The sequence below is a fragment of the Triticum aestivum genome, chromosome 7A, assembly GCF_018294505.1.
Source record: "Triticum aestivum cultivar Chinese Spring chromosome 7A, IWGSC CS RefSeq v2.1, whole genome shotgun sequence".
NCBI classification, from domain to species: domain Eukaryota; kingdom Viridiplantae; phylum Streptophyta; class Magnoliopsida; order Poales; family Poaceae; genus Triticum; species Triticum aestivum.
This window is the reverse complement of record NC_057812.1, coordinates 408,665,607-408,679,163: the sequence shown is the minus strand read 5'-3', so window position 1 is coordinate 408,679,163 and position 13,557 is coordinate 408,665,607. Positions and strand designations below refer to the sequence as shown.

Genomic DNA, 13,557 nt, shown 5'->3' with positions numbered 1-13,557 from the left:
ACACTGAAGCCGGCCGTCGAATCCATTTACATCAAGCATGCGCTTACATTTCAAACGGAATTCGAGCAAATCGAACAATTTCCATACAAATCGAATGATTTTCATTTAAATCTGACAACATTCCTTGCATTTTTCACATATTTCATTAAACTAAAGCATTCAAAAGTTAACCTTACTAGCTACTGGACAGTGACCTGGTAGGGATGGCCTCCAAGGCCATCAGCACATGTCACCATCCGAGTGTCTTCACCTGATCTGGAGCATGTGGTCGTTTATATGAGCTGCGTGAGCATGGTCTCTCATCTTTCTCAAACGGGATCAACATGTAGCCATGCTGGATATACCGCACAATGAAGTATGTTTGGTGATTCTAATCCAGATACTCATTGAGGGCAGGATCCTATTGCACGGCCTCTAGCGCATAACGGTGATCTTATTCTTCCTCCTCGGCAATGAGGGTGGTCTCCTCCTTCACCTGCTCTTCGGCAAACGTTCGCATCTTCTCGTGTGTGAGCGGCACCCCATCCGTACGGGAACTAGCACAGTTTAGGGAGCTGCTCCTGGATCCGGAGTCGGGCGCCGACGACCATTTCTTAGTGTCAGACTACTTAACCATCACGCCGGCCAGAGATGTGGTGGTGTCGGGCGGCTGATGGATGAGAATTGTGCGGGTAGGGTTTTACGGAGAAGGAGCCCGGCCAGCTTTAAAGTCGGAGTGAACTTCTCGATCCGTCGTGCCGCCATGAATGCGGGAAGGCGAAAGGCAGGTCCACCAAGGATACGGCTTGCCTGCTCCCTCCCCATGCTCCCATCCGTGCTGCCACTTCATCATACGGTTGTCTTTTTTTCTTTTTTCTTTCTAATCTAATCATCTCCCCCCCTGATTTTAAGAGGATGGAGGCGGACCTTATTTTCTTCCAATCAAATCAAGCCACGTACGCGGGAGCACGGATGGGCACACGCCGGGGGAGCAGGCAAGTCTCGTCCGTCTACCAAAGTGAATGTTGCCAAGCCAAGATTCCCCCCCCCCCCCCCCCACACACACACACACACCCCATCTACGTAATAGGCCTGGCATGGTAAACGGCCCGGGCCCCACCCCATGAAATCAGGGGGCGAGAGAGAAGTAGATTAAAGAAGACTACGTAAGGTTAAGTAGATCATTACGTAGATGTAGGATTATTGGGGTTAATGACCATCGTTGAATGACCAAAATTGTTCAGATCGTTGATTTGATGATCTAGTACATTGGAGTTGTACTTAGATATCGCCCCGCGGTGCTAGCGAAATAGCGAATTATGACCGAGATTCCCGTGCCTCACCACGTGGGTGTCCATGATCAAACATCGTTTCTTTTACTCAAAGAGTATACTCCGCCCATCTTGCATGTCCCATGTCTCTGCGAGGTTTGGAATGTCAATGGGAATCGTTGCGCTTGCTGCTCTACTTACCGCGAGTGTCCACCAGCGATGATTCAGGATGTGCGCCCACAGTTGCACGTTCTTGGGCAGGCTGTGGTACGCTGCAGTTCAGTGACCAAATGAAATTGGTAGTTGGAGAGATTTCTTGTTGTTTGTAAAAAATGTACAGTACTGTTTTGGTTGCTCAGCTCTGTGAAGTGTTTTTTTATTCCTTCATTTTTGTCCTTCTTGAAACCGAGCTTTATGAACGTGGAGTATCTTGTCTTTCAAGAAACCGTGGTGTTTTTCTTAGAAAAGGAGGATGACCCCCGACCTCTGCATATGGGAGATGCATGCGGCCATTTTATTAATTATTCTCGAGGACCTTACAAAGTAGTACAACAATATGTCTGAATCCGTCATCTTGGCAACAAATGCCACTACTCCTATCCAAACGATGAAGGGGTGCAAGCTGGGCCATATACCCGTACCTCTCACCTAAGCCTAACATCTAAAACTGAAAGCCCCGACCGAGCCACATACCGGGTCCAGGGCACAATCCAGTCTGATGCACTCACATGTGTCGTCGCCACCATCTTCCACTGGTCCATCTTCAGAGTAGATTGAGGTACCAACCTTGTCAGGCTCCTCCGCCATCGACGCCACCATGACGCCAAACGACGACCACCACCTATGCCAGTCCATCTCCAAGCCGAAGGAGCGGTACCACAAGATGAAGGCCGGCGGTAGAATAGATGAAGCGTTGCACACATTGCCGCCGCCAAACACCTCACGCGCTCCGCAAAGCGCCCACCATGCTTCCGGGAACCCGAGGCGACGCCTTCAAGAAAGAGCACGACGAGGGTACGACGCCGTTGCCCACAAGGGGAACTAGAGCTTTCGCCCAAAAGAAGAGCACAATGAAAGATGGGAGAGGACCTCGACAAGGCCTCCAAGAAGGGAACCGGCGCCTAGCAAAAGCGCTGCCATTGTCGTGGCCTCCGCTGACGGATAAAGGGTTTCCCCCGGTCCCGCCCCCCCTCTCATCCACTCGGCCAAAGCTGGCCAGAGGAGTGCACGCAGTCGGAGAAGGCGTTCGACTTCATCGAAGCAGGCACGCCGAGTGACGGGGCACCCCGACCCACTATAGTAGACGTCCACCGAGACCTCGCCGTCCGCGCGGCCGAAATCGCGGACCACCAGCACCCACGGTCGTCACCTGCAGAGGCAACGCCGTCCACACCACCCAAGGCCGCTGCCCCGGCATCCACCCACAGCACACATCCCGTCGAAACATGGAGACAGACCCACACCACCGCCACCGAGGAGCACCACACCGCGACCCAAGCCGGGCAGGACGAGGCAGGACCACGCTTGCCAGATCTGGGCGGATCCGGCGAACCCCGGCCCACCAGCCGCCAGATCGGAGGAGTGCCCCGATCAAAGGTCGAGCCGGCCTGATCTGATGGGCGGAGCCGTCCTAGGAGGCCCCCGCACCGGATCGGGAGGGGGCGACTAGACAGGAAGCGGGCGGTGGCATCTGATGCGGGGAGGGGGTCTCCAGAGGCCGAGGCAGGCGTGCGGGGATGCCCCGCCGCCGCCTACCGCCGCGTGGGCAAGCCCGGCGGCGGCTGCTGGCGACGACAGGGGAGGAGGAGGGGCGGCGGGGAATCGGCGAGTGGCTAGGGTTTTGCCCTCGAGTCGCCCGAGAGCGGACGACGCGGGGGGGGGGGGGGGATGCGGTCCTCAAGAAACCGTGGTGTGCTGTGCTATTTTGATTCGACGGAATTTCATCGCACTTTGAACAATTTGAGTCGCAACAAATTTTTTGTGGAACCGTCTCGTAGACGGCCAAAGCCCTATGACTGAATGGAAACGATATGGTAGGGCATTTCTATAATGAGATTTGACAGAAAAAGCGTAGATTTAATTAGTACACTTAAGAATTAATGGTAATTTTGAATAGTGACTTCGAGTTAGGTATAGAAATGTAAATGCCATTTTTTTGTTCTGAGATGTATAGAAGAAAGTTTACAATGTTATTTTACAATTCGGTCTTCGTTGACAATAACCACACTACATATACCAAGTTTTGGTATCATTGTGTTGCAAATGATCTTTGTTTTGCAGTATAGGAGTTTGTTTAACATGGATTTTTCTTATATCTATATTGATTTCTTAAACTTCAAACTTTAGTTTTGTAAAACAAAAAATATACTCCAACCTAGTGAAAAAATGCAAGTTGCAATTTTTCTAAACTAAAGTTAAATATTTTATAATCGACTTCGACATAAGGAAATCTCGACCGACTTAGATGTCGACCAACCTTATTTAGTTTTAGGCATACAGTTTGGGTATTCCTTTCAGGCTTACCCGGGCCAACCCTGACATTGTGGGAAAGGGGGGACGTGGTCATGTGTCGGATAATAGAAACCATGAAGCCTCACTTTCTAATAACAGCGTACTGTTTTCTTTTCCGTGAATAGGAAAAACTTGCCTATCATTCCAATGATAAAAGGATAACAACATACAGTTATATAATTGCTTGCAAATAAGTACATAGGAGGAGTGTGGGGAGAACAAAAATGGTTGGTGATTGTGACAATAAGGACATTAGATGGTTTGGATGAAACAAAATTTGGTTTCAACGCAAGGCTACAACAATGTGGGAGATTGGGTCTCAAAACGAAGAAGCATTATATATAGGGGTAGGGGAATAAGAGCGTGGAGTATGGAAGTATGAGACACATGCCAAATACAAAGAAGACTAGGCCCGTAAGGGTTTGATTTTTCCTGTTTTTTCGGATTTTTTTACCGTGTTTCTTTGATTGACACGTGTGTGTGATGGTCTCCTAGGGTGTCATTGAGTTTATTTTTCCTGCAGTCATGTTTTGTTTATTGTTGACATGACGCGTGTGTTGTGCGGTCTCCTGGAAGATTCCCCTTGTCCTTTAAAAAAGTTTGGTTCACTGTGTGTTGGGATGGTTGAATTCACGTGGACGTTCTAGAGGTATGTGGCCTGGTGTTGTTCCACGTGCCTTTGCATGGCTCATGCATGTGCCCACGTTGGCTTCATGTATCGTTGACTGCCTATGCCATCAATTGACACGTTGCTTTCTGGTCTTTTCTCGTGGGTTTCGTTTTATTTTCTTCTCTTTTTCTGGCCGCCTATAAGTACTTCATTGTCTGGTGTTCGTTCATGTCCCTCTTGTTGTGTCCTTCCTGTTCGTTTGGTCTCTGTTACGGTGCGGGAGGGCGCCGGCGAGGTGGTACAGGTCGCTGATGGACGGTAACACCCACGGCCCCGGCGGGAGTCTGCTGGTAGGGTGCACGGCCGTCCGCCGTCGTTCGGGTCGCCAGCCTACAGCCCGACTCTCTCTCTACGTGTGGCTGGTCTTGGCTGTTCGGCTAGCCGTGATTTCTTTCGTTCTTCATCTGGTGTTTTATGGTGCCGCTCCGCACGCGTGTCGTGGTTCTTTTTTGGCTGCTCGGCGATTTGGTCAGCCATTACTCTCTCACACAATTTGTTGTGCAGCAGATTTGATGTAGGATTCGCCAGTGACCGTACGAGTACGCTGCGGAGTTGCTGCCACTGCCGCCACTACCTGGATTCGCTCGCTAGCGTTTGGAACCGCCCCATGGATTTGTCTCGCTGGTGCTTGGAGTCTCCGACGCCGCCATCAAGGTATCCCGTCCACCTTCTCCATTCCCTGCTATCCTCGCGTCCGGTCCTCCCGCGTTTGCTTGTGTGTTGGCTGTGTGTGCTCTTGCTTCCGCGTGCGGCGTGCGTGCCTGTTGCTGTGTGTGTCTGTGTGTACGTACTTGTGGTGTGCTCGTGTGCGTGCTTGCTAGCTGCTGCTGGGCACCGGGCCATGGCCTTTGCTGTACGCAACTATAATTTGCTAAAGAATGCAGTTTCCTTGCTGCTGACCTGTTGAAGTTGCTGCCAGGGAGAAATAGACATGGCATCTGCGGGTCAATCTTCAGTTAAGAGGCTGGGAAGCACCAAATATATATCATTCGGTTAGAAAAAGGTACAAGCTAACTTATTTAATTTGTCCAACTTTTCATGCTTAATATTCTGTATATTTCAAATTCTAATACTAGCAGATGTGTTTTGCAAGTCGTGGGAGGATTGAGTAAATTGATGATCATTGATTCATCAAGGAGACGAGAACTTGATGAAAAGAACATTGGATGCAGCATATGGGGCAGTATTTTGATCTCATCTGATGCATGTATTTATTCTTTGTCTTTATAACATGGTATTTTATTAATTTTTTATCTATACTTGTCGTATCGCCGTATTGCTGAATTGTTGTATCCCATATCGTCGTACCCCTATCGCCGCATCCATGTTGCCGTATCGCTGCTTCATAGAGGAAAATAAAGATGCTGAACTTCTGAATGATGTTGGCATGGTGCCCAGAAGATAAATATTGGGTTGTTAAAATTATTGTTCGGCTGGGATCTTTAAACGAGGATTCTTACCTTCATACATATCCTACACCTTTTGTTGCTTTGTACGCATTGATAATTTGTACGCTTTGTTCAAGGTGTTGAAATTCAAGCCCTAATTCATAATCATCAATTAAACATAACACATAGATTTATCATGAGTATGAAATTCTGTTATTTTTAAAGACCATACTTAGGAACCAAAGTATGACAGCAACGGCTTCGCGGCAACCGTTTTACTATCGCGGCAAACTGAGATTGAAGAAGTGCAAATATAAATTAATGGATATGTAGATATATCATTCTCTACTTCTGAATGAAATGGAAAACAATAATTTGATATCTTTAACAAGAAGAATCTAATAAGAAAAATAACATTCTACTCAAAAAGAAAATGCCCCAGCTGCCACTATTCAGTCAGCCTAGGAGTAAAGTTATACCAAGCAATGCCGCATCAACACGCTCTTTCCCTCCAGAAAGAGTTTACAAGACGGACAAGAATTTTAACCAAGATTTGTGACAACTTCTCATAAATTCTGCCGCTTCGCATTTCCCGCAATTGTGCAGGAATGAACAACTCAATAACACCAGAGAAGTGTAGAATCGTCAAGTCTAAGCCACACTAACTTTGTATATCTATGTAACATGTTTAGCTTAGTTTATTAGTAGTGTGTCTCTTTTTTCTCATGTAATTTTCTGTTCGCGTGATACACCATTGTCTATATCAAATGGGCATGCTCTTTATTACCCCAAAAATGTTTTATCTATTAAATTTCTTCAACCCTACCACTAAATGTGTGAAACAACATTAAATTTACGAATCAAACAAGTAAGTACACATAAATATACAACAAGGTGCGACGTGGCGTAGCGCACACAATGTGTGAAAAGCCAATTCCTTCTCCCTTGTGTTCTCATTTTTCTTGTAAAATTATCTAAGACAAAAGAAAGAAAAACCAATCCTCCTTTGTGCTCCTCTTACTCTTTTCAAGAACTAAATTAGGAGCTTATAGGAAAATGATGCATCTACAGATAAATACTGCACAAAATTAACTCCATCTATACCCATTTCTCTTGTAGAGAAATATCTAAGCATGATTATTAGTGCTATATTGTGAGAAGGAAGGACTTGCTACATTATTTTCAGAGGACTCATCAGGCAATCTGGTTTTCCAGTATCTGTTTCAGATTTGTGTACTTAGCTATTGCTGCGACACAAGGAACTTGGTGAAATGGTTATAATATAAGCAAGGTCCATCACCTTTTCTCCAAAAATGTAAGTTGTGGCCAAATGTATTGCTTACAGTTACCTTTCCTCCAAAAACATTTATACTTTCATGTCAGTTGCTGCTTTAGCCTGGCCTTCTAGACGGTGATGATTTTCAGATATTTTGCATGGTGTTTTCTAGATTTGTCTTTCTCGAAGGATCCCGTCAGATTGTATCAGATCGTGCGCCGCTTTGCCGCTAAATAAATCATATAAGGCTTCCCTATCATGATTCCCCCGAATCTCACACTCCCGGCCTTCCAGCCCCATCACCCAAACCCAGCCGGACCATCAACATCTCAGTTCTAAGAAGAGAACAAGAGCTTCCCAATTCTGCGCCAAGTATCACTCATAAAAGGCCTCATTATCATGAGTCCCCTGAATCTCGCACTACCGACCTCCCAGCCCCATCATCGAAACCCAGCCGGACGATCAACATCTTAGTTCTAAGAAGAGAGCTAGAGCTTCTCAATTTTGCGTCCAATATCTACTATATTACTATGTGTCGTAAATCTCAAATGTATGTACCAACTAGATGGATTTCTTGTATGAAATACTTTGTCACAATTTCCTACCTATGTACCAACTAGATGTAGCATGTTCTTGTATGAACTACCTAGCCACAAAAGAAGTCTTGGGTCAACTTACCAAATATTACAAAAAAAACTAAATATCTAATTAGTCCATGTGGCGCGGCGTGCCGCCGCGCACTACCCGCTAGTATGTAGCTAGCTAGCCAGCTAGATCCGTCCAAGGTCTAAAGTTTCAGATGAATAAATTGGGTGTTACTAGTACGCACCTCGGAAAATAACGAGTGGTCACATGCTCCTAGGCACCTCAGAGATCCAATGGTTATGTGCGTAGCCACGTATATGTGTGCGTAATTATAATACTCATGAGGGGATTTTCTCCAAACTTTCTGAAGGCCCGTCCATACCCGTTGGATCAGAAATTCAACCGCGCGGGTGCCTCAAGAGCATGTGGGCACCTCACATCTTTGTGAAGATGTTGTATCACTCATGTGACACTTACATGAGAGTTATTTGTTCCGACGAAAGTCTATAAGAGCAAGTATAATAAGATGATGTAAGTGGTTATATGGATTTAAATATTATGTGTTTGCTGAGTTGAAAGAGAGAGAGAGAGAAGAAAAGCAGGTTGTAGATTTATGGCCGCTGTAGCACGGGCTTCAGGAAGCTTTGTGATAGTGTAAGGTGAGAGCAAGTACAATAGTGGGCTATAAGCCGGCTTACATGGCACTTTGGCAATTTAGAGAGAGATATGGAAAAAATGAAGGAGTGGGCTCTTAGAGCAAGTACAATAAAATGATGTAGGCGGGCTCTAAGACTTTAAATATTATGTTTTGCTGAGATGGAAAAAAGAGATGTGGTGAGAGAAGAGAAGTGGGCTACTAGTTAAGAGTCAGGTGCAGCACATGCTCGTAGGGACTTTATGAAAGAGTGTGGTGGGCCATATATCAATAAAGCAGTACATATTTATATTCAACTATTGTATTTGCCAGCTATAATCTTGGCTATACATGATGTGGCAACATCATACAACCAGCAGATGGTTGTACTATTAGAGCATGGTTAATAATATAGATAGTTGATGGCTATATAGAACTGCCATGTCATCTATAGACACTCATACAATAATATGGGCTATAAGGTTGGCTATTACATTTGTGTGTTTCCATCTTCTCTCTATCTCTTTCTTCACATTTATTGTATTTGTTTAGAAATGCGTATATAGCTAGGCTCTTGCATGAAAATCCACTTCCTTTATATTTTCATATCTCTCTCCTCAACATAAGCAAAAGTGCCATGTAAGCGTGCTATAAGCCCATTATTGTACTTGCTCATGTTCTTATGCAAGAGTCCGCCTCTAAGCGTGCTCCTATGTGAAAACATTTAGTGAGAGAAAAAAGATAGAGAGAAAGTGAAAAAAAAGTTGTAACCTTATAGCTAACCTTACAGTCGGCCCTATTGTATGTGTAATTAATAATGTTAACTCTTAATGACATGGCATGCTCATATAGCTAACAGCTGCAGGGCGGATCTAGTGGGTGTGCCGTGGGTGCCATAGCACCCCCTTCAAAATTATAAAATAAAATTTAATATATACTTAACCTATCAAGTTGTCGCTATTTTCAGACTATTTGTTGAGATTATGATGATGTTTAGTGTAAATTATGAAATGTAGCACCCCAAGCCTGTGATTCTAGATCCGCCACTGAACAACTGGCTATACTATTAACCATGCATGAGTCATATAGATAACATGATAACATGCTATAGCCAGCAGTTGGCTATATTGTTGACCATGCTCTAAAGCTTCTCAATCTGATGAGGTGGCAATTCATGACAAGCAATCAAACAAACGCCTTATTCCTCAACCCAGACACATAAAAAAGAAATGTATGCATAGCAAGCTTGGCTTGAGCATGGGAAACCTGGCTCAACGGCCCTTGCCTGAAAGCCCGATATCATGGTTGGGCTTCCGAAGCCTATAAAACGCCCAAACAAGATAACAACTATATGTGTCTCAAAAAAGACAGCAACTATATTTTTCTAAGAAATTAGTTACTTCCTTTGATTCATATTACTCATCGTTGATAAAAAAGTATATCAATATATTTAATTAAATGCCTTAATATAATTAAATTAAACAAGAAACATTGTTCATATTAAGCCCAGCCCGAATTCCGCCCGGCTCAAAGTATGGTCATAGGATGAGTACTTGAGAGCTCTGATTTTCAACATTGATTTAGATGTTTCTCCAAAACAGGAATGTGACAGGAGTTTTGATTTTAGCTTTTTTTTTTCCTCTTTCTTTCTCTCATTAGATTAGCTGTACATATTGTATTTTGCTTCTTTTATTAATAGAAAATTAGCTGTTCAGAAAAAGTATGGGCATGTCTATGTGAGGGCAGCTAGCTAGCGCGGACAGTGCAGCCAGTGCTAGTGCCGACGCCACACGAATCTCAAGACCTTAATAGGGACTGAAGGGAGAAGAAACCGAATCCAACAAGGAAGGTGAGATGGCGCCATCAAGGGATTGCGGATACAATATTATTGCGAGTTGGCTTTCAAGCTTCACTAATTATTTCCATGGCGCTTTGCTGCATCACGCTTATGGCCAAAGTGAATTCACTAATCATTGCACATGAGAGCTGTTGCATCACACATGTGCACCACGTACAAAAGGTAGTAATGTAACCAATAACCATTGTGTTACGCGTGCACTAACATGCCGGTCAAGTACGCGCCGAGAACTGCACAACATTTGTGAGAAATTTGTGCTCGAGGCAGGCAAGCGAATAACTGACGCGGCTAACGGCAGGTGCAGTTTAGGTTGTATTTTTAATATATATTTTTTTGCGTGAGAAACTATCAATCTACTTATCTTCAATTATGATAGTAAAAAAAATACTGGAGATAATAAAAATTACAATCATGTCTGTGGACCACTAGCGACGACTACAAAAGCGTGCCGAAAACGCGTTGCTGTCATCGCCACTCCCTCACTAGAGCCTAGAGCCAGGCAATTTTTTATAATAGGTAGTCAGGAAGTCGTCGTGCTAAGCCTCATAAGACTAGCGCACTAGAGCAGTGTGACGCCCCCGATTTGACCGTACACTAATCATACACGCAAATCTGTAAGATCAAGATCAAGAACTCACGGAAAGATATCACAACACAACTCTAAACACAAATTAAAATAATACAAGTTTTATATTAAAATCCAGGGGCCTTGAGAGCTCGAATACATAAGCTCAAAAACACAAGAGTCAGCGGAAGCAGCAATATATGAGTACAGATATAAGTTAAACAAGTTTGCCTTAAGAAGGCTAGCACAAACTGGGATACAGATCAAAAGAGGCGCAGTCCTCCTGCTTGGGATCCTCCTAAACTACTCCTGGTCGTTGTCTGCGGCCTCCACGTAGTAGTAGGCACCGCCGGTGTAGTAGGAGTCGTCGTCAACGGTGGCGTCTGGCTCCTGGACTCCATCGCGTGGTCGCAGCAATCGAGTATAAAAAGAGGGAAAAGGGGGAGCAAATCAACCGTGAGTACTCATCCAAAGTACTCGCAAGTAAGGAGCTACACTACATATGTATGCATTGGTATCAAATGGCAAAAGGGGTAACATATGTGGACTGAAATGCAGAAAGCCGGAATAAGAGGGGGATAGCTAGTCCTATCGAAGACTATGTTTCTGGTAACCTCCATCTTGCAGCAGAAGAAGAGAGTAGATGATAAGTTCACCAAGTAGCATCGCATAACATAATCCTAACCGATGATCCTCCCCTCGTCGCCCTATGAGAGAGCGATCACCGGTTGTATTTGGCACTTGGAAGGATGTTTTTTATTAAGTATCTGGTTCTAGTTGTCGTAAGGTCAATGTACAACTCCAAGTCGTCCTGTTACCGAAGATCACGGCTATTCAAATAGATAAACTTCCCTGCAGGGGTGCACCACATTTTCCAACACGCTCGATCCCCTTTGTCTGGATACACTTTCCTGGGTCATGTCCGGCCTCGAAAGATCAACACGTCGCAGCCCTACCTAGGCACAACAGAGAGGTCAGCACGCCGGTCTAAATCCTATAGCGCAAGGGTCTGGGCCCATCGCCCATTGCACACCTGCACGTTGTGTGGGCGGCCGGAGAGCAGACCTAGCAACCTCCATTACAAAGGAAGTTGCGTTACGCGGTCCAATGCGGCGCGCACCGCTCAGTTGCTGACGTCACAAAGGCTTCGGCTGATACCATGACGTCGAGTGCCCATAACTGTTCCCGCGTAATTGGTTAGTGCGTATAGGCCAGTGGCCAGACTCATATCAAATACCAAGATCTCGTTAAGCGTGTTATTTTGACATAACCGTGGACGCCGACCAGGGCCAAGCCCACCTCTCTCCTAGGTGGTCTCAACCTGCCCTGTCGCTCCGCCTCAAAGTAACAGTCGTGGGCCGTCGGGAACCCAGGCCCACCACTACCTGGGTGGAACCACCTGCCCCTTCAGGCCCCAACATCGGAATCATTTGTGGGTACTCAACGACCCGACCCGACTTTAGTCACAACATGTATAGAATGTATGTATAGTATTTACCCGTGATCAACACCCGACGTGATCACGGCCCGATAGTATAGCATGGCAGACCAACAAGAATGTAGGGCCACTGATGATAAACTAGCATCCTATACTAAGCATTTAGGATTGCAGGTAAGGTATCAACAGCTGTAGTAACAATGACAGGCTATGCATCAGAATAGGATTAATGGAAAGGAGTAACATGCTACACTACTCTAATGCAAGCAGTATAGAGGAGAGTAGGCGATATCTGGTGATCAAGGGGGGGCTTGCCTGGTTGCTCTAGTAAGTAGGGGTCGTCAACAGCATAGTCGATCGGGGCACCAGCAACGGCGTCAGTCTCGTAGTCTACCGAAGAGAAGAGGGGGAAGAAACAATGAATACAATGCACACAGATGCATAATGATGCATGGCATAACAACGAGCGGTGCTAGGTGTGCCCTAACGCGGTATGAGGTGATACCGGTGAAGGGGGGAAACATCCGGGAAAATATCCCCGGTGTTTCGCGTTTCGGGCAGATGAATCGGAGGGGGAAAGTTGTGTGTTTGCTATGCTAGGGATGCGTGGCGGACGAACGGGCTGCGTATCCGGATTCGTCTCGTCGTTCTGAGCAACTTCCATGTACAAAGTTTTTCCATCCGAGCTATGGTTTATTTTATATTGGTTTTAAAAGACTTAAATTATTTTTAGCATTTATTTAATTATTTTAATTCAAAATTATCCAGAACAGTGCATGCTCAGGTCAGCATGACGTCAGCAGTCAACAGGGGTGTTGACTGGGTCACTGACGTGTGGGTCCCGCATGTCATAGGTACAATAACCTAATTAACCTATTAATTAGTTTAATTAGGTAATTAGGTACCTAATGTTTAATTAGTTTAATTAAATACGATTAATTAAGTTAATTAATTAATTAACATTTTTATTTACTTATAATTTATTTCTCTTTTTAATATTCCGGGGTGGCCCCACTCGTCAAAGGGCCAGGGGGTCCTAGTGGACACGGGCGCGCGGGCTAACGGGCGGAGCAGAGGGCTCCGCCCGCCGAGTGGAGCGGAACGGAGTCGGGGGGGCGAGCCCAGCACGGCGGTGCGAGGCAACGGTGAGCGGCGCCAGCAGCAGACCAGCAGCTGCAGCCGCTGCAGCATGGGTGGCGCGGCGAGGCCGCACGTGGAGGCGGGATGCGGGCAGAGCGCACGGGGCAAGCAAGCCCGCGCGGGGCTACAGAGCGGCGGACGCGAGGCCGCTAGGGGCGCGGGCATGGAACGGCGAGGTGCGCGTGCGTGCGTGGTGACCGCAGTGCGCTAGCGGGGGAGCGGGAGCAGAGAGCGGCGGCCAT

General features: G+C 45.9%; 1 long non-coding RNA gene across 1 annotated transcript; it reads left to right on the top strand.

Annotated features, from left to right (window-relative positions):
• Nucleotides 1–4,616: 4,616 nt before the first annotated feature.
• LOC123147223 (uncharacterized) lies at nt 4,617–10,517 on the top strand. Its single transcript, XR_006473136.1, has 3 exons — nt 4,617–5,085; nt 5,351–5,434; nt 5,525–10,517. It is a non-coding gene; the product is annotated as an uncharacterized lncRNA (long non-coding RNA).
• The last annotated feature ends 3,040 nt before the right edge of the window (nt 10,518–13,557 follow it).